At 41.6% G+C, this 21,314-nt stretch overlaps 1 protein-coding gene across 17 annotated transcripts in view; it reads right to left on the bottom strand.

Moving 5' to 3' along the window:
• The window catches only part of LOC125457523 (disks large homolog 1-like), a 406,012-nt gene that overhangs the window by 271,402 nt on the left and 113,296 nt on the right, over positions 1-21,314 (bottom strand). The gene's annotated exons all lie outside the window — the stretch shown is intronic.

Below are 21,314 nucleotides of genomic sequence, written 5' to 3' on the forward strand. Positions count from 1 at the left end.
GTAAAACATATTTCTCAAAGCCAAACATCGTTGAACCAGGTCACATTCAAAATTAGTATTTCTTGGCTGTTTGGCAATTACGTTCACTTCCTTCCTGTCATATTATTAAGAGTAAACACTGTAGTACACAAAATGAGGTCACTCATTGCAACAACACACATCACACCACAACTCCCAAATCTACTATTGAAAGACATTACATCAACCAAAATGCAATAGATCAAAATGTACTTCAAATGGCTTTGCTATTAGAACGGTCTTCAAAACCAACACACCAAAGGAAATGTAATCTATCAAATATCTTTTCATTTCTGTTGTTTACTTTATTCACTATGCAATACTAACACCCAGCTATTTTCTGGATGTAATTTGCCAAAACATCATGAAGGATTAGCTCAATTTGATTACAACAGTTAATGCTGCAAATCCAATTCTTGGGAGACTAATATGTTGTAGCCTCGGTAGATTTCCCAAGACAACCGTCAGATTTAAAATTTCTGAAAGGGTGCTTGCACATTTTAATTTGGAAATGGATGTAGATGATAAATTTGATCTTCTAAGTCTTAAAAAGCTGCAGGAGAGAGAGATGCAATTTGTTCAATGGACCTGTCAACTGAACCCCAAGATAATCAGATGTTGCATGTGCCAGGCATGACATTCCAGGTAACCTGTTTGATCGGCAATTGGTGAAAATAGAAGTGAATTTTCATTTTGAGAAAAGGAACCATGTCCAAAAGTTAATTTTGAAAGTCAAACTGGTTCACCTTCTGCAACTAGAAAATAATATGACTCACTTAAAGCATTAAAACCAGTTGTAATAATGTGATAAACAGAACTAATAAAATCAGCACTCTACCTCAGGAGAAGTTTGATGAAATACCAACCACTGCTGGGATTCAAACGGAAACCTTCCAATCACTCAAATCAGTAGCATTAAAACTGATCAAGAATTCAGACACTTTATTAATAAAAATTCTTACATTAATACAAATCCAGAAAAGCACTATTTTAAATACAAAAAAGGTCCAAATCATCATAATATATTTACATGCAACTGTGTTGGTACAGTATCTTAGTAAGAAGAGCAGAGAAAAGCATCAGCAAACTATCCCTGCCTTTCTTTATTGCAAGTGTTAATGCTCAGTTGTACCACTTACTCCACCAGCAAGTTTCAGCTGTTCACGGAGGCAGCTCCTCATCATCTTCTCCAAGTCGATTAGGGGCAGATAATAAACACCAGCACACATAGCATTGTCTCACAGGGAAATAAACAAAAAAGCAGCCAGTATCAGACAGACAAGAGTGAGTCTTGCTGAATGGTGGCATTGCTGAGTGATTTCTACAAACATATGTTATGATCAGGTTAGAAGTGGGTCATTACCCTGTGTTTAAAAAACAAACTTCTTCTCAACCACAACTGAATTTTTCAACTTGTACCATAAAGCTATCACTATCTAAATCCAGTTCATTGATCAAAAATCATAGAATAGAATAGAATCCCTCGTGGGGAAACAGGCCCGTCGGCTCAACCAGTCCACACCGAGCCTCAAAGCATCCCATCCAGATCCACCCCGCTATAACCCACCTAATCTACACATCCCTGAACACTACAGGCAATTTAGCATGGCCAATCCACACAACCTATACACCTTTGGACTGTGGGAGGAGAGCCATCCAGACATGGGGAGAACATGCAAAGTCCACACAGACAATCGCTCAAGGGTGGAATTGAACCCAGGTTTCTGGAGCTGTGAGGTAGCAATGCTAACCACTGAGCCACTGTCCCGCCACAAAAATGGAGAATCAATTCCAGGGGGTTGTTTTGAGTAAAAGTGAGTGGACTTCAATTACTGGGAAAAAGCACAACAAATACACCCATAAGACACAGGGTTTAGTTTCTTATTTTGAAGTAGTGGGGGGAGAGAGGAGAGTGGGGTGGAGGTTGGTTCAGCTGTCTGGTAGAGACAGGAAGGTAAAGGCAGTTGTACTTTGCAGTTTTTAAGTCTTTGAGTAGCAAGAATTAAAACAGCCAGTGTCCCACTGTTCAGTTGCTGTCTTATTCCCGCTAATGTGAAGCCACAGGACTCCTGCAGTCCTCAGCTAATGCTGCACAACAAAAATCACAGAATCCCAAGTGTGTGGAAGCAGGCCATCGGGCCCAACGAATCCACACTGACCCTCTGAATCGCAGACCCACCCTAACCCTATAACCCTGCATTTCCCATGGCTAATCCACCTAATCAGCATATCCCTGGACACTTAGGACAACTTAGTATGACCAATCCATCGTAGGTGCACATCTCTGGACTGTGGGGGGAAACAAGGGACCCGAGAGGAAATTCACACAGACGGACAACATATGCAATCTCCACACAGACAGACGATCACCCAAGGGAGGATTCGAACCCAGTCCCCAGCACTGTGAGGCAGCAGTGCTAATGACTGGGGCTCAAATGGCAAAGAAAAGAGCTGCTGAAAGCAAAAAGGAGCAAAAGAAAGACAGAAAGAAAGACAGAAAGACAGAAAGACAGAAAGACAGAAAGACAGAAAGACAGAAAGACAGAAAGACAGAAAGACAGAAAGACAGAAAGACAGAAAGACAGAAAGACAGAAAGACAGAAAGACAGAAAGACAGAAAGGGGCGTCAGGTGGGGGGGAAAGAGGTAAAAGAGGGAGAGAGCGAGGAAGACAGGCAGAGATAAAGAAACACACATCTAGTCTCTGTTCATAAATCCACGTTCCCCAGTCTCTCCTCTGTTGCTCAGAAGCAGCCGTTGATAAAAGTCCAAGTTCATATTCTGGAATCTGCTCACTGCTTTCTCAAACTGAGTACTTCGCACATCGTGCTTATTGTATTGGACAAAATCATAACATAATAAATAACAATGATACAATAAAAATAGTAAAAATTAAAATTGAGATGATGGTGCTGAGCCACTTTATGAAACTGCTGCAAACCCACAGGTGTAAGAATGCCTCCAGTACCCACTCAGCACCGTTTTTCTCCAATTGCGGCCACTTGCCAGGTTTACCTCTGTTGGCACACTTATTGCATTGTGTGAAGTTGGTTCAATAAGTTTCTCCGAAACACAGCATTTTCTTGCTGCTACAGTTATTTGTCTTTTCTGCAACTTCAATACTCTGTTTAAATGCTGCTGTATACTTATTGCTTTTTTCTGGCTGGCATCTTGACACAAAAACAATGAAGAAATTTGAAAACACACAACAGCCTAAAAAGTAAGTCATTCCTCATTGTAACATTAACATTCAGGATTCCTTGACACTCAAATGTTGGTCCATTATCCATGAAGAACTAGGGTCATCTTCTACATTAGATATGGAAAATTCCAGATCTTTTGGCCAAAAAATAAGGGGCTGACTTTTACAAGAGTACTCAAAATGTTCTGAGTGTTTCTTCTTCTACCACCTTTACAGTGAGCTCCAGATACCCACCATTCTCCAGGTCAAAACATTTTTCTTCATATTCCTTCTAAAACACCTGCCCCCTTACCTTAAATCTATGCCTGCATGTCACTGACCCCTCCACAAAGGGGAAAGGCTCCTTTCTGTCTGCCAGTCATAACTTTATAATTCTCATTTGAGACCCAACAATGATCCCTGCAGAACCCCTTTGCAACTATATGTCCTCTTCACAACTTACTTCCCTACTTTTGTGTCATCTACAATCTTAGCAGTGCCAGAGGCAGTCCTTTTATCTAAATAATTTTTACAAATTTACAATCCATAGCAATTAAGTTTTATTTTGTGTAGGAAGCTTTTAAATTCAGAAAGACTGACCATATCACATCTACAGGTTTCCCTTTATCCATTCTGTTTGTTAGAAACTAGAATCCTTTGAGAAAGTTAGTCAAAAACTATCTCCCTTTCACAAAACCAAGTTGACCCTGTGAGGCTACTTTGACATTCAAATCACAACCGTGCTACCTCCTTTCTAATCAATTGCTACTTATTCTCCATGATAGATGTTAAGCCAACTCACCTGTACTTTGCCCTTTATCATTTTCTTTTCTTGAATGGAGGGCTTGCATTCAGTATGTTTCAAACTGTGACCTTTCCAGACTCCAGCAGTTTTTGGGGGAAAAAAAACACCCAGGCATCTAATATGTCAGGAGGCCAGTCTTTTAATACCTGAAGATAAAGTCCACCAGCAGTTGACAGTTTTAGATCTAGTGATTTTTCTCAATAGCCTTTCCCTTGTGAATGTAACTGGTTTACATGCTTTCTTCCCAGTTACCCCAGGATTTTCAATGCCTTCTACATCAAGACAACAATTGAGATTCAGAAGAATTTCAAAAACTTTCCAGGATTTCAAGGGTAATGGAAGGCACTGGGTAAATGCATGTTCATTGTAGTGTTGCAGTGTCCCTGTTCACCATGCCAGTTACTTCTTCAAATTCACTCCATTTACTTTGTCTGCATCATGGTGTTTTAAAAATCTTCATTTTCAATTAAAGTTCCAAGCAAAGGGTAAAAGAAAAAAAATACAAGCACAGATCTCAAATTAGGTTGTGGGAAAGATTGTCAAAACCAAAACAGAATGTGGAAGCCTGGATAAAATATCAAAGCTTTAAACTTAATCACATTAACACAGGATGTAAGGCAGCCCAGAATAAACCACTTCTGGTTTAGGAAATGATAAACTATAAGACTTGGTATCTCAGTTCAGGATCTTCTCATTCTCTCTGCAGTAATACCTTTGGAAAGGCATGTACCTCTCTACCACGCTGTAGACTAAATCAACAGTATTACAACAGAATAATGCAAAATATTGCAGAACTTGAGGGACCAAATCACAGAAGTCCATTTAAAATGAAAATAGTGCAAGTTGCTCATCATTCTCAAACCAGCAGTTAGAATCTAATATGAACCTACACTGGTAGTACAGGAACAGCACCCATTCAAACAGCCTAGCAGTTTTATATTATCAGTCTTATCTGCCTTAATGAACATGGTCATATTAGCCAATGTCACAACGCAAACATGAAAAGGTCAAACACAAGTATAGGTGGTCACTTATCCAATAATCAAGCCCAAGTAATTATCAAATGCTCTCCTCTTCTAAAAAAAATGGATGACTTGCATCTTTCTCTTTCCCTTTCACACTAAATTTACTGGAAGACTACAGGAACACAGAAGTTCACAGACGAACTGATGAGTTGAGGAGTCACTCAAACCAAAACGTTAACTCTGATTTCTCTCCACAGATACTACCAGATCCATTGAGCTTTTCCATCAACTCCTGTTTGAAATCCAACGCTTATTCATTTCAAGGAGTTTTTGCAGAAGATGCATATTCCCTCTCCAGAGTACTCACTACAGATTTATATGTCTACATCTTGATCACTTAATTTTCCCTGTATATCACAAGTCAACCTAACAACATAATAAAATGTGAGGGTGGATGAACACAGCAGGCCAAGCAGCATCTCAGGAGCACAAAATCTGACGTTTCGGGCCTAGACCCTTCATCAGATGAAGGGTCTAGGCCCGAAACGTCAGCTTTTGTGCTCCTGAGATGCTGCTTGGCCTGCTGTGTTCATCCAGCCTCACATTTTATTATCTTGGAATTCTCCAGCATCTGCAGTTCCCATTATCTCTCAACCTAACAACACATCGCTCCATCCAGAGTTATGCAGGGAAAGGCCATTCCACCCTTTGCCAAGTTCTAAGCAATGAAGCAAAATTATTTCAACACATTTCACATAGCACAACAATAACTTACACCAGAAATCTGCAATCATTAAAAAGGGACAGGAGAAAGATCACCATTTTTAAGAAAGTACTAAAGGACTGTATTTAAGCTTAAGGCAGCATCTGGATCACAGATGCTGCAATCAAAATTTGGTGAGGCGATGGCCTAGTAGTATTATCACTGGACTGTTAATCCAGAGACCCGGACTGGGGATCAAATTCCACTATGGCAGATGATGGAATCTGAATTTATTAAAAGTCTGGAGCCCAATGATGCCATTGTCAATTGATGGGAAAAATCCATCTGGTTCACTAATATCTTTTAGGGAAGGAAACTATCATCCTTACCTGGTCTGGCCTACCTGTGACTCCAGATGCACAGAATTGTGATTGACTCTTGCCTGTCCTTCGGGCAATTAGGGAAGGGCATTAAATGCTGGCTTAGCCAGTGATGCTCATGTGGCATGAATGAATAAAAGAAATCAAAAACACTCTTCAGTTTAACTAAGCACTCCTAAGTTAGATAGTTCAAACTTCATTTCAGGACTTGGGCATATGATATCAATGCAGTAAAAACTGTCATTATTGAAGATGGCTTTTCAGATCAGACACACAATAAAAGGTCCTATTTTTCTATAAAACCTGGTTTAAAAGATTCTTCAGCACTATTTGATCAGGTGTGTTCCCAGTATCCTGGGAAATATTCACCACTCAGCCAGTGTTACTTAGACAGATTTTATTGATTACTCAGCTTTGTTGCTTGTTGTAACCTGCTGTGTGTTAATTGGCTATTACAATATTATCCAAAACATTAACAATACTTGCAAAGATAATTTTGCCCCAAGGACACGAACGGCAACAGATGGTTCTTCCCATCTACAAATGCCTCTTGTATTTCCTAATCAAAATATTTAACACTCAAAGCCTTAAAATTTTAGAAGCCATGACCAAACTCTCGGACTAACTCAAAGAGGTTACGTTTACAGGATGATTAATATGTATTTCAGTATCAATTACTTTTGAAGCGTTATTCTTGTTACATGAGGAAAAACTACCAGCGTGTCGGCAGCACAAACACAGAGACACTTTCCAAACACTCAACTGCTGCCATACAGAGCACGGCCTGCAGATGCCTGGAACAGAATCTTTTTTTTGGTCATTTTGTAAGCTTGACATACTCAGATTGTTAAATGGTTAATTTTATATTTTATACCAGACTAAATGCCCAAAAAACAACCAAACCTCTGCACTGACGCCTCTGGCTATTATTTCACCAATGCTGCAAATGCAAAGTGATGCCCTTGAAAGTGATGCTGCATCACCCCCAGACTAACAAGAATTAATTGCAGTGTTACAGTAGCACCATGAGATTCAAAATTAATTGGAACAGAAGCCTGGAGCCAGACCACTATTCCCAGAGTCATACCAAAGTATTTTTTTTTTTACAGTATGCACACTACCAAGTCTGAAAGAAAGCATGGACCAGATTTTCATACTGAACAAGAATTATTTGTTACAGGTAATTAGATTATAGTACAGGTAAACAGCAGTGTTAGATGCCAATGTTTTCTAATGAAATCTCTAATCCTCATAATTCTCTCATAACCCCACACCCATGTGCATAAACAAATAGGAAAAATGGATTTGGTTCTGAAGAAGGGTCAGTGAACTCAATGTTATCTCTGCTTTCTCTCCACAGATACTACCAGGCTTGCTGAGTTTCTCCAGCAATTTCTGTTTTTGCTTCAGGTCTTCAGCATCCTCAGTTGTTCATTTTATTTTAATGAAAAATACAGTATTGGCAGAGATTCAAGACAAACTAGGAAGCCTGTTCAATGGTCTTTGCTTCTCAGTTCTGATGTTGACGCAATTTTTTTTGGCTAGCCAGACCACATGTTATTCCAATGTCTTTTTCGCTGAAAGCATTCACTTGTCCGTAAAAAGTGTACAGCAATTGATTCACTTGGAAATAGTCTGATACATGAATTCAAAAGTCAAAAGCTTACTGAAACTGCTGCTGGAAAAGTAACCAGTTATCTTTAAATTGAGTTTTGACTGCAAAGAACATGCAGCTATTGGGCATGCAGAAGATCTGCACACTTCTCTCCACAGATGCTGTAAGATCTGCAGAATTTTTCAAGCAATTTCTGTTGCAGGCCTTCAGAATCCGTTCTCTGTAAACTGCTTCCACATGCAAGCTGCTCAACCAAAGAACTAATGACACAGTTTTTAAGGTCTTAGCAAAAATTTGCAGCTCAGGTTGTGTATGCGGTTGTCCATTTGCTCGCCAAGCCTGTTGTTCGATGGTGCGCAGATGTTTCACCACCATTCCAGGTAACATCAGTGTGACCTCTAATCGAAGCATTGGTGTTCTGCTCTGATCCAAATTTATACGATCCTCTGGTGCGGTGGGTCTTGACACCTGCATACAGGATCTATTTCTATGCATTTGTTAATGGAGTCCTATGTTGAGAGCCAGGCGTCCAGAAATTACATTGTATGTCTGTTGTTCATTTGTCCCAGTATGGTCACATTGTCCCAGTCAAACTGATGGCTCTCAATGCCTATGTGTATTGAGGCAAATGAATATTGGTCATATCTTTTTGCAGCCAGCTGGTATTAAATGTATTCTGGTCGTTATTTTCCTTCCCATTTGTCAAATGCAATGTTTATTGCACTCACTGCATGGGATTCTGTATATCACAGTCCTGTTTATTTTCGGTATGGGGTCTTTGGTCTTTGATTGCATTTGACAGTGCTGATGTAGGTTTGTGTGCAATCATGATCCTACGCAGTCTAAGGAGCCTGGTTGTCATTTTGATATACTTTTGATGTAGAGTTACCAGTGTCTATTGTTGTACTGTCTCCTCTGACTGACATTTGTTTTGTGCGCATCAGCAGATGAAACTTCTTGGATTATCCATTTTGTGCAGGTGTTCTTCTCCCATTCCCGTGAGTTCTGAAGGTGTTGCAGTGAGATATGGCTCATTTAAATAGTGTCTCAATACAGCTCTGTTTGTAAGATGGGGTGGGTGCTATTGAAGTTCAGGATTTGGTCCATGTGTGGGGCATGGGTCTGGAATTCACCGTTAGTCTCTATCATTACGTCTAAGAACAGGAACTGTTTGCTGGCTTCTTCCTCTATAGTGGTGGGGTGGGATGCTCCGAGGGGTGGTGTGGACTTCTTGGGCCAAATGGCCTATTTCCACACTGTAGGGATTCCATGATTTCTATAATGTTTCTGCAATGATAGTGAAAATTATGCTTGCGAAGATGCTGTTACGAAGTTGGTGGGTTTCTACTACTTTCATTTCTTTGATTATTATGTGTGTGTGTGTCATCTACGTATCTTAGGTTAGCTTATAGGAAGGGCAGTGCGTTCCAGTGGCTACATCGCTGCTTCCACGATGAGACCCGAGATGGGTGATCCCACCAGTGTGGTGATCTGTTTATATGTTTGGCAATTGAACGCGAAGTGCAATATAGCATAAATTTCGTAGTTTCAGTAAGCTGTCCTTACTGATGTTGTTGCTGGTGTTCAGGGTCAGTGCTCCGCCTAGCAGCATTGCTAGTGTCTCTATGTCAATTGACATACTGTTAGCAAGAAAGTGCTGTAACACCAAAAGGAGATTATTTCGTCCTCGTCAATTTTTGCGTCCTTGAGCAGAGAAAGGAATCCTCCAGCTGAATGGATTGAATGTAGAGATCTGCCTAATTGGGCGTTTAAGTTTCTGTTGTAATTCCATCACTAGCTTGCGAATAAGTGTACATGGTAAGGAGACTATTGGTTTAAATGGGACTCTAGGTTTGTGTACCTTGGGGAGTCCATAGAAGCAGGGGGCGTTTGAGCCATTAGTTTTATTCTGAGCATTAGTGATTTCTCCTACATATTTAAGTTTCTCGAGTGTCTGGGTTATCTTGTTCTCTGGCTGTGGTGTAGGGTTTGACGCCACCTGTTGGTATGTTGTTGCATCAGTGAGTAGTGCCTGTGCTTTCTCGATGCAGTCCAATCTGTTCAGAACATTGGTCATTCGCTCTTTGTCCACTGGTAGGATTGTAGTGTTTTCCTCCTTCTAGGACCTCTCTCTCCACTGTGCTGAAAGTGTCTGATTCATACTTACAGTTAAGTGCTGGGGCTATTGTTTGTTTGATGGCCTGAGTTTCGTCAGCGAGTTCATTGGTTTTCAATGTTGACTTTAACGTCACAAAGAAGTCCATTTTACTCGCGTTCTTGTGGTTGTAGATGAGCCCGCGTATCAGGATGGCCTTTTCGGTGTCTGAGAGTTGTCTGTCAGATCAGTACCTTAACCCATGTGACTGATTTGTTTTGAGTCATCCTGGTGGATTAGTTTAGCTGGTTTCTCCTGTAGGTGGAGTCTTTTCCTTGTCCTGGTTCTCTGTTGTTTAGTGTCGATAGTTTGTTCCAGTATCAAGGGTGGCGCAGTGGTAGTATGGTGCACTGACCTCTACATCGCCGAGGCCAGACGCCAACTCTCCGACACCACCTCCTACCGCCTCCTCGATCATGACCCCACACCCGAGCACCAAACCATCATCTCCAACACCATTCATGACCTCATCACCTCAGGGGACCTCCCACCCACAGCCTCCAACCTCATTGTTCCCCAACCCCGCACGGCCCGTTTCTATCTCCTTCCCAAAATCCACAAACCTGCCTGCCCTGATCGACCCATCGTCTCAGCCTGTTCCTGCCCCACCGAACTCATCTCCACCTATCTGGACCCCATTTTCTCTCCTTTGGTCCAGAAACTCCCCACCTACGTCCGTGACACCACCCACGCCCTCCACCTCCTCCAGGACTTCCAATTCCCTGGCCCCCAACACCTCATATTCACCATGGACGTCCAGTCACTGTACACCTGCATTCCGCATGGAGATGGCCTCAAGGCCCTCCGCTTCTTCCTGTCCCGCAGGCCCGACCAGTCCCCCTCCACCGACACTCTCATCCGCCTAGCTGAACTCGTCCTCACACTCAACAACTTCTCTTTTGACTCCTCCCACTTCCTACAGGCTAAGGGGGTGGCCATGGGCACCCGCATGGGCCCCAACTATGCCTGCCTCTTTGTAGGTTACGTGGAACAGTCCCTCTTCCGCACCTACACAGGCCCCAAACCCCACCTCTTCCTCCGGTACATTGATGACTGTATCGGCGCCGCCTCTTGCTCCCCAGAGGAGCTCGAACAGTTCATCCACTTCACCAACACCTTCCACCCCAACCTTCAGTTCACCTGGGCCATCTCCAGCACATCCCTCACCTTCCTGGACCTCTCAGTCTCCATCTCAGGCAACCAGCTTGTAACTGATGTCCATTTCAAGCCCACCGACTCCCACAGCTACCTAGAATACACCTCCTCCCACCCACCCTCCTGCAAAAATTCCATCCCCTATTCCCAATTCCTCCGCCTCCGCCGCATCTGCTCCCACGATCAGACATTCCACTCCCGCACATCCCAGATGTCCAAGTTCTTCAAGGACCGCAACTTTCCCCCCACAGTGATCGAGAACGCCCTTTACCGCGTCTCCCGTATTTCCCGCAACACATCCCTCACACCCCGCCCCCGCCACAACCGCCCTAAGAGGATCCCCCTCGTTCTCACACACCACCCCACCAACCTCCGGATACAACGCATCATCATCCGACACTTCCGCCATTTACAATCCGACCCCACCACCCAAGACATTTTTCCATCCCCTCCCCTGTCTGCTTTCCAGAGAGACCACTCTCTCCGTGACTCCCTTGTTCGCTCCACACTGCCCTCCAACCCCACCACACCCGGCACCTTCCCCTGCAACCGCAGGAAATGCAACACTTGCCCCCACACCTCCTCCCTCACCCCTATCCCAGGCCCCAGGATGACATTCCACATTAAGCAGAGGTTCACCTGCACATCTGCCAATGTGGTATACTGCATCCACTGTATCCGGTGTGGCTTCCTCTACATTGGGGAAACCAAGCGGAGACTTGGGGACCGCTTTGCAGAACACCTCCGCTCAGTTCGCAACAGACAACTGCACCTCCCAGTTGCAAACCATTTCCACTCCCCCTCCCATTCTCTAGATGACATGTCCATCATGGGCCTCCTGCACTGCCACAATGATGCCACCCGAAGGTTGCAGGAACAGCAACTCATATTCCGCCTGGGAACCCTGCAGCCACATGGTATCAATGTGGACTTCACCAGTTTCAAAATCTCCCCTTCCCCTACTGCATCCCTAAACCAGCCTAGTTCGTCCCCTCCCCACACTGCACCACACCACCAGCCCAGCTCTTCCCCCCCACCCACTGCATCCCAAAACCTGTCCAACCTGTCTCTGCCTCCCTAACCGGCTCTTCCTCTCACCCATCCCTTCCTCCCACCCCAAGCCGCACCCCCAGCTACCTACTAACCTCATCCCACCTCCTTGACCTGTCCGTCTTCCCTGGACTGACCTATCCCCTCCCTACCTCCCCACCTATACTCTCTCCACCTATCTTCTTTACTCTCCATCTTCGGTCCGCCTCCCCCTCTCTCCCTATTTATTCCAGTTCCCTCTCCCCATCCCCCTCTCTGATGAAGGGTCTAGGCCCGAAACGTCAGCTTTTGTGCTCCTGAGATGCTGCTTGGCCTGCTGTGTTCATCCAGCCTCACATTTTATTATCATGGTCCACTGTAGGTTGGTTGAATTCTGGCACAAAGATTTTTGGTGCGCAATTTCCTGATTGTATCCGTGGAGGCACCTGTGGGTGTCTGTGATCATTGCCCAAAGCATTCTGTAGCAGTTTTGCTCCATCAGTCTTTTTGCTAGTGGATTGTTTAATGGTGGTTTGTATTTTACACTGTGAGGCAGTATGAGATTCCTGAGGCATTCCAAACTGAGTTGTTCGTGGCTGGCGCTTTGTCAGATATCATTGATTTCCCTTTTTCAGGCCTGTTTTAGCATGCTGTGTCCTGTAGGATTTTAAGGTCTTAGCGAAAATTTGTAGCTCAGGTTGCGGATGTGGTTGTTCGTTTGCTGCACGCGAACCTACATCAAGTCTGCATCAAATGCGAAAAAAAACTAAAGACACCATACCACAGTAAACAGGACTAATGTGGTATATAAAATCCCATGCAACAAGTGCAATAGACATTACATTGGACAAATGAGGAGGAAACTGATGACCAGGATACACTAACACCAGCTGGCAGTAAAAAGATATGACCAATATTCACTTGTCTCAATACACACAGACAATAAGGGCCATCAGTTTGACTGGGACAATGTGACCATAAAGGGACAAGTGAACAACAGACATGTAAGGGAATTTCTGGAGATAATGGGAACTGCAGATGCTGGAGAATCCAAGATAATAAAATGTGAGGCTGGATGGACACAGCAGGCCAAGCAGCATCTCAGGAGCACAAAAGCTGACTGATGAAGGGTCTAGGCCCGAAACGTCAGCTTTTGTGCTCCTGAGATGCTGCTTGGCCTGCTGTGTTCATCCAGCCTCACATTTTATTATCAGGGAATTTCTGGAGGCCTGGTTCTCCACACAGGACTCCATTAACAAACAAATAGAAATAGACCCCATATACAAACCGCTACTGAAAAACAGAATCGGAAGTGACAAGACCCACCATACCAGAGGAGCATATAAATTCAGAACGGAGCAAGACGCCCATGCTTCGATTAGAGGTCACACTGATGATGTTGCCGAGAAGGTAGTGAAACATCTGCACACCACAGAACAACCAGCTCAGCGAGCGAACAAACTACAGTCACACAGTTGTTAGCAAGTAAAAGCTTTCAGTCATTGATAACTGTCACTAGTACACAAGTGAATCAACTTACGGCTGCCAACGAGTTACATCATTGCACATCTTTGGCTCTGGATCATCTGAAATATGAATTTCAATTACCGCTTGTCATAGTTATTTATAATGCATGCTCCGAATATCAGGTTACTTGCTTTCAAAGCTGCAGCTACTATTGCAAAGTCTTCTTTTAAATTTCTCTCATTTCAGTCTTCAGTTTTTTAAAATACATAAATTAAAAGACAGTCCTCACAATGAGAAGCTCACCTTTTTTGCTTTACCTTACCCAGTATGCCACTAGTTAACCAAAGAACTCCCGTTTTAGCAGCAGCACTCTATCTTCACTCAATGCTGTGCATTTGGAATCTCATTTTGGAGTGCCTCCCACTGACTTTCATTCAGTCACTTCAACATACCCACTTTTGCCAGATCACCTTTCAACTTGGTTAAAAGGTTTGCTTTCACACAGTTTAGAATCTTTATGCTTGTTCTATCTTAGCCCTCTTTCCAGAATAATGCTAACTCTTACTAGTTTATGATCATCATCCCTAAAATGGTCATCCACTGCTACTTTATCCACCCACCCAATTCATTTCCTAAGACTAAACATAGAATTGCACCCTCTCTGATTGGGCTTATCACATGCTGGCTTAAAATTTCATTTGAATGCAGTTGAAGAATTCTGTGCCCTCTCTGCCTTGAAGGGACGACAGCATACTGCACATTTGCAGAGGTTTACTGAATAGACTAAAAAGCATTTGGTAGATTACTTATATTGCTGAACAGAACTTCTAACACAACCAAGAATAACTCCAGTATATATTGCATTATTCCTTAAGCGGACATTCATTTCTCCAAGAATCAGTCAAAAATGATACTTGGCTTCTGAAGATTTCTTTATAATCTTTTCCTTTCTCACCCTGGTAACTTACAACTCCATAGCTATTCGTTGTGGTTAGCATACAGCTGGCAATCATCCCTCAATGCAAGCTCAGGAAATCTTTCAGTTTCATCTTGAGCCTCCAATCACATTCCAGGATTGAGAACTACAGGCTTTTTGGCTCTGGTGGTTCTATTTCTTGGGCTCTGGTTGACTTAACAGGCCTGAGCGCCTTCAGGGGTATCATAGAAATTCTTTCCAACTTAAATCTCATCTTCATGGTAATGTGAATCATATGGACCTTGGATCTGGGAAGAAATGCTGATTAGCTATCCTCGAGAACATAACTCTTTTAAACATCCCACTTCTTTCCAAGACAAAACTCAACTGTTCACAATGTGATACTCTCAAAACCTCAGGAAGTCCACTGTAAATACATGGACTGCTGTCAATGTCTCCAATCCTAAACACCATGGACCTGCATCTCAACCAAACACCTTGGGCCCCCTTACAGTAGTACAGGCTTCAAAACAGAAAACATAATCACCCCTCATTTTACCTTAAAGTAAATGCACAGCTCCAAACACAATCACCATGCAACTGAATCAATACAAATAATGTTCCTTCTTGCCAATTCTAAATCGTTGGTCTAAAACAATACGCTATCAGATATGTTAGATCCCTACTTTTCATGCAATTAAATGTTACTGTGCATGCTTTATACCGAGATTAAATATTTAATTACTATATCCTTGAACAAAAAATATCAAGAAAGTCAAGTTAAGGATGGGCTTGCTGAGTCTCATGTTGCACAAGTTAACTGCAGTAAAGGACATCTTCTTAAGGAAGACTAAAGGGAAAAGGAAACTAATCTGTATTAGTGGGTTCAATATCTTAACCCTGCAATACAAAGCTGTAAATGGCAGGATTTTGAATCTTTTCGGCATAAATGTAATCCACCACAGTATTTGTGGGTTCACTGCTCCACAACTATATTTAGATGTTCCATTTTGCTACAGAAATGCTATGCTCCATAAAATCCGCAAGGAGTTATGGGAACAGGGGAAGATGTGAGTAAGAATCACATGATCCAAAAGAAAGACCAATCTCAAACTTATTAGTTGACTGTTACACCCGAATAGTTTCTGTCTCCTTACGCAAGGAATGATAAAAAAGTACATTAGTAATCCTCAGAAGGTTCATTCATCAGAGTCCAGGGATGAAGGGATCACTTATGAGGAAAGGTTAACTGAGTTCAACAGGTTTTCAATTGGAGTTTGGAAAGAATGAGAGATGATCTTATCAAAACATACAAGACCCTGGACATGGCTTTTTCTGAAATAAAATCACCTATGGGATGAGGGGATCACTGGCTGGGCCAGCACTTGATGTTGATCCTCAGGTGCTCTTCAGAAGGTTGTGATGAGCTAGTTCCTTGAACCGCTGCAGTCCACATGCAGCATGCAGACCCAAAATGCTGTTAGGGAGGGAGTTTGAAGATTTCTGATGGAAGTGATATATTTTCAAGTTAGGACGGTGAGTGGCTTGGTGACCACAAGATATTGGCCACTTAGCCCATCGAATTTGCTCCACCATTCAATAAGATCATGACTCATCTTATAACCCTCAACTATATTTTAGTGCCTATTCCCATACCGTCAATTTCCTTATTAATTAAAAACCTCCAGCCTAAATGTACTTAATGACCCAGAGTTAACAGCCCACTCCGATTTTTAAAAAATCCACATATTCACAACCTTCACAAAGAAGGAATTCCTCCTCATCTGCCTTAAAAATGTGTTACCCCTTATTCAGAGGTTATGCCCTCTGATCTTAGACATTCCACAAGGGGAAATAGCTTTTGGGTTATCTACTTGAAAAAGACCTCCAAGAATCTTGTGCATTTCAGTAGATTGGAATATACAAGAATGAAAGACAAAGAGTACAAGCCCAACCTGCTCAAACTCATCTCATAAGACAGTTCCTCCATACCCAGGATCAGCCTATAGTACAGTCTCTGGACTCACTTCAATGCCAGTATATCTACCATTGGATAAGGGGCCCAAAACTGCTCAAAGTATTCCAGTTGTAGTCTGAATAATGCGTTATACAGTTTTAGTAAAATTTCCCTACTTTTATACTCCAATCCCTTTGAAACAGCAACATTCCATCTGAATTCCTCACTACCAGCTGAATCTGGATGACACTTCATGTAATTCATGGACAGGAACTCCCAAATCCATCTGCTCTATAGCTTTATGTAGTCTTTTTCTATTTAAATAACATTCAACTCCTCTGTACTTCCTGCCAAAGTGCATCAACTAACATTTTCCCATGTTATATTTCGTCTGCCAAGTTTCTGCCCACTCATGTAACCTGTCGATATCACAGTGCCATTCTCACCACTTGCCTTCTCACCTATTGCTGTATTATCCACCAACTTGATGATAGCACATTCACTTTCCTTATTCACACCATTACTATACATTGTAAATAATTAGTGCCCTGGCACTGATCCATGTATTCCACTAGTTACAGGCAGTAGCTTGAAAATGCCCCCCTTACCAGAACTATCAATTAGCCAATCCTCTATCCATACTAAAACACTATGTCAACATCACAGGTTTTTATCTTAAGTAGCTTTATATGTGCCACCTTATCCAAAGCCTTCTAAAAATCCAAATACATTACATTCACTGATTCCCCCTTGATCTATCCTGCTCATTACCTTCTTAAAAGAATTCCAAAAAATGTGTCAGGAATTATTTCCCCTACATGAAACCATACTGACACTGTTTGATCACACAACATGTTAGTAATTTTGGTTGAAATGAAGGAGTTTATTGTCACGTAACTGATTACGTTTTAATTCTGTCCAGAATAGCAGACAAACAAGTTTGTTGTCATCTAATAGTCTAAACCTGCATTTTGGTTCCGTCACTTGCTTTGATACGATTTAGGTCTTGCATTTTAATTATCTGGAAAAAGTAAGTTTCAAGGTTGCCACCGCGCTCTCTTTTGAAGAGACTAAACAGCTTGCATAAAAAATTGAGTAATAGGTGCTATCTGTGTTTCTCCATATTCAATGGAGGACATTTTAAAAACTACTTTAAAGCATTACTTCTTTATGGAATAAAACAGTAATTTTTGAATGCAGATTTTTAAAAAATTTCCTCCCTTTTGGATATATCTCATCTTTTTTAATGGCACCTTAAGAATACTAAGATCTTTTTAAGGAACAATATTTATAAAATATATTTCCCTAATTAACTTCATGGGTTAATACTGCTAGAGACGACCTATAAAAAGGAACCAAGAGATGCAAAGAAAGATAGAAAAACGGGTGGCTCAGTGGTTAGCGCTGCAGTCTCACAGCGCCCGGGACCCGGGTTCGATTCCCGCCTCGGGCGACTGTCTGTCTGGAGTTTGCACATTCTCCCCGTATCTGTGTGGGTTTCCTCTGGGTGCTCCGGTTTCCTCCCACAGTCCAAAGGTGTGCAGATTAGGTGGATTGGCCATGCTAAATTGCCCATAGTGTTCAGGGGCGTGTGGGTTATAGGGGGATGGGTCTGGGTGGGATGCTTCAACGGGCGGTGTGGACTTGTTGGGCTGAAGGGCCTGTTTCCACACTGTAGGGAATCTAATCTAATCTAATCTAAATGCTCTATTACATCTTTTACAATAGATCTGAACATTCCAATAACAGGACATAAGCTGACTGGCCAATAATTATCAATTGTTTTGGTCTCCTTCCCTTTATAAATAAGGGTGTTACATTGGAAAACTGCCAATCCTGTCAGACTTCTCCAGAATCTCAGAATTTCTGGAGTTCAACTAACTCTGTAGCTACTTGCTTTAACATCCTAGGATTCAGGTCCAATGTTTGGTCTTTAGCCCCATTAGTTTCCTTTTTCCTCTTGACATTGTTATTGTATTAATTTCCGCCCTGCATTTTGCCTATTGAATATTTAGTCATTTTGGGATGTTATTAGTGTCTTCTGCTGTGAAGGGTTAAGTATTTATTCAATTCCTCTGCTATTTCTTCAACCCCCAAAAAAACCTATGTTCGCTTAGGCTTCTCTTTTCCTTATTATATATTTACAGAGGTCTTACAGACTGTTTTGACGTTATTGTAAATTTACCTTCAAAGTTTATTTTCTCTCACTATTTTTCTGGTTGCCTGTTGTTGGTTTCTGAAAGTTTTCCAATCTTTTGGCTTACTACTAACCTTTGCCACACTATGATTTTTCTTTCAATCGGATGCTGTCCTCAACTTCCCTGGGTAATCATGGTTGGCACATACTGTTCTCATCAACCTCAATCCTTACTGGAAAATACTGACAAACTATTTTCTTAAACATCTGCCACTGTTTCTTAAATGCCTTTGCTGCTGAACTCCTTTCCCAATCCACTCTGGCCAGCTCCATCCTCATAGCTTTGTAATAATCATTATTTAAGCATATTGTTTCCAAAACAAGTGCTTGCCTCTCAAACAGAAAGCTAAATTCTTCCATGTTATAGTCACTGCCTAATTACATATCACTAGATTTGAAATAGCTTGCTCCCTAGTTGGATCTGCAACATATTGCTCTAGGAAATTGTCCAAATAGTAGTGGTGGCCCCATATATCTGCTGCCCTTGTCCTAGATGGTGGTGGTCGCAGGTTTGGAAGGTGCTATCTTAGCTGCATTTCAGCAGTGCACCATGCAGAAGTACACAATGCTGCTACCAAGCATTAACGATAAATATTTGAGAATGTAGTGCTAGTCAAGCTGGCTGCTCTGTCCTGTGGGGTGTCAAGTTTCTTGACTATTACTGGAGCTGGTGGTTGCTAAGTGCATATTTCCCTCTGAGGGAAAGACTAGAACCAGAGGTCAGAGTTTTGAAAAAAAGACCTCCCAGTTACGACAGCAATAAGGAGATACTTTATTTAAGATTTCCAGCATCCACAGTACTTGGATATAGCAAGAACTACAGATGCTGGAGTCAGAGATAACAAAGTGTGGAGCTGGAGGAACACAGCAGGCCAGGCAGCAGAAGAGAAGGAAAGTTGCTGTTGAGGCGGAAGAAGGGTCCCAACCTGAAACGTCAACTTTCCAGCTCAAGTGATGCTGCCTGGTCTGCTACATTCCTCCAGCTCAACACTGTTATACCTGCAGTATTTCGCTTTTGTTTGAGGACTGTTAGATTTTATCCACAGGGTTTATGCAATTCTCTACTCCAAGAGAGCAGTGGCAGCAGGACCACTGAATATTTTAAAGGTTAAGCTGGGTAGATTCTTCACTATCAATGAAATCAAAGATTTATGGAGAGCAGGCAGAAAAGTAGAGTCAAGAGTTTAATCAAATCAAACATGACTTTACCAAACAATGCAGTACACTTGGGGAGCCAAATGATCTCTTGCCGTTCCAATTTTTATGTATGCCTCCAAAAGAAGATCACTGCAACTTTATATATTTGCAAACTTTAAATGTTATTTCATAAAGGGGATCAGATTGACTCTTTTGGAATTCCAAACTTTCCTAGTTTCCTCACAAAGAAGCAATCTCTCAGTTAAGAACCAAGCGCATTTTAGTCCAGGCCAGACAGCGCATTTTCAATCTCCCAGTTAGACTGTAATATTCAATCCCAGCAGATTTTGAGTTTATGCATGTTAATATCAATCACAAATCAGATAGCAGCCAAATATTAGCAGCTATAAATGTAACTGCAATCATTGCTTACCACTACAGGAATTTTTGTGAACCTAAAGTTTTATTCATTACAGTGGGATATTAAGAAAATTTATTGACCACTGTTAATTTAATCTACTTACAGTAATACGGGTCAGTAATTGAGGGTCAGTTATTAACTAACCAAATGAAAGGCTGCAGCTGATGTCCAAAACTATGAACTTATTTCTCTAGTTTTCATGGAAAATGAAGCAATGACAAAATGCAATCCCCAGCAGAAATCCTGGAGGTTCCCAGATTTCCATTTAATGGAAAAGGAATTGATCTGAAATCAAACTAATGAGCCCAATTATAAATTGACGCAATCACATAATACAATGCTCAAAATATACAGAAATCGCAATTAAACTAAAATGGAAAATATTCAATTACTGAAAATCTAGTGCTCTGCCAATACAGTTTGGATGGACTATACACCAAGAGTGAAAAATATTCCAGTGGAAGGCCAGTGTGTCAAAACACGACACCTATTCAAACAAAACACTAACTATATTTAAAGTAGCCTGGTCACACTGACATTAAGTGCTATGTAAATTAAGTGTTATGAAAATTATACAGATACAAAAGAGGCAAAAAGAAAGGCATCACATTCAGTCATGCTTTGCTGACAGCTGTGCAATTAAAGTAACAATTTAATAAAAATGAGCAATTAATTTTCATAGAAGAAACATCAAATATGGACTTCTGTCATTGTATAAATACATTTTGAAAAGATGTGCCAAAGAAAGAAAAAATTGGTTATGATTTCTTACCTTAAATCATACAAACGAACTTGACAGCAGTGACTAAATACTCCTATCAATGCCTAAAGTCATGGCCAAAAAAGTTGCCAGAGTGCTGCACACAGATTAGATAGATAATAGAAAGAAAAAATAAATTTTGACAATAAAATTGCAAATATTATGACAGACTGTAAGATCATTAAACATATAAAAAAGAAGGGAGATGCTGAGGTAACGCAGGCCTCAGAGTTTGAGGCTGGGCAAGTAATAATGGGGAACCAAGAAATGGCGGGAGAAATTGAATAACTAAGACTGTAACACCACAAGACACAGGAGCAGAAGTTGGCCTTTCAACACATTGAGTTCACTCCACCATTCAATGAGATCATGGTTGATCTGATCATCCTCGACTCCACTTTACTGCCTCATTCGCATTCCCTATATTACCGAAAAAAAAATTTCTAATTCAGCG

Source organism: Stegostoma tigrinum, chromosome 14 (assembly GCF_030684315.1).
Source record: "Stegostoma tigrinum isolate sSteTig4 chromosome 14, sSteTig4.hap1, whole genome shotgun sequence".
NCBI classification, from domain to species: Eukaryota; Metazoa; Chordata; class Chondrichthyes; order Orectolobiformes; family Stegostomatidae; genus Stegostoma; species Stegostoma tigrinum.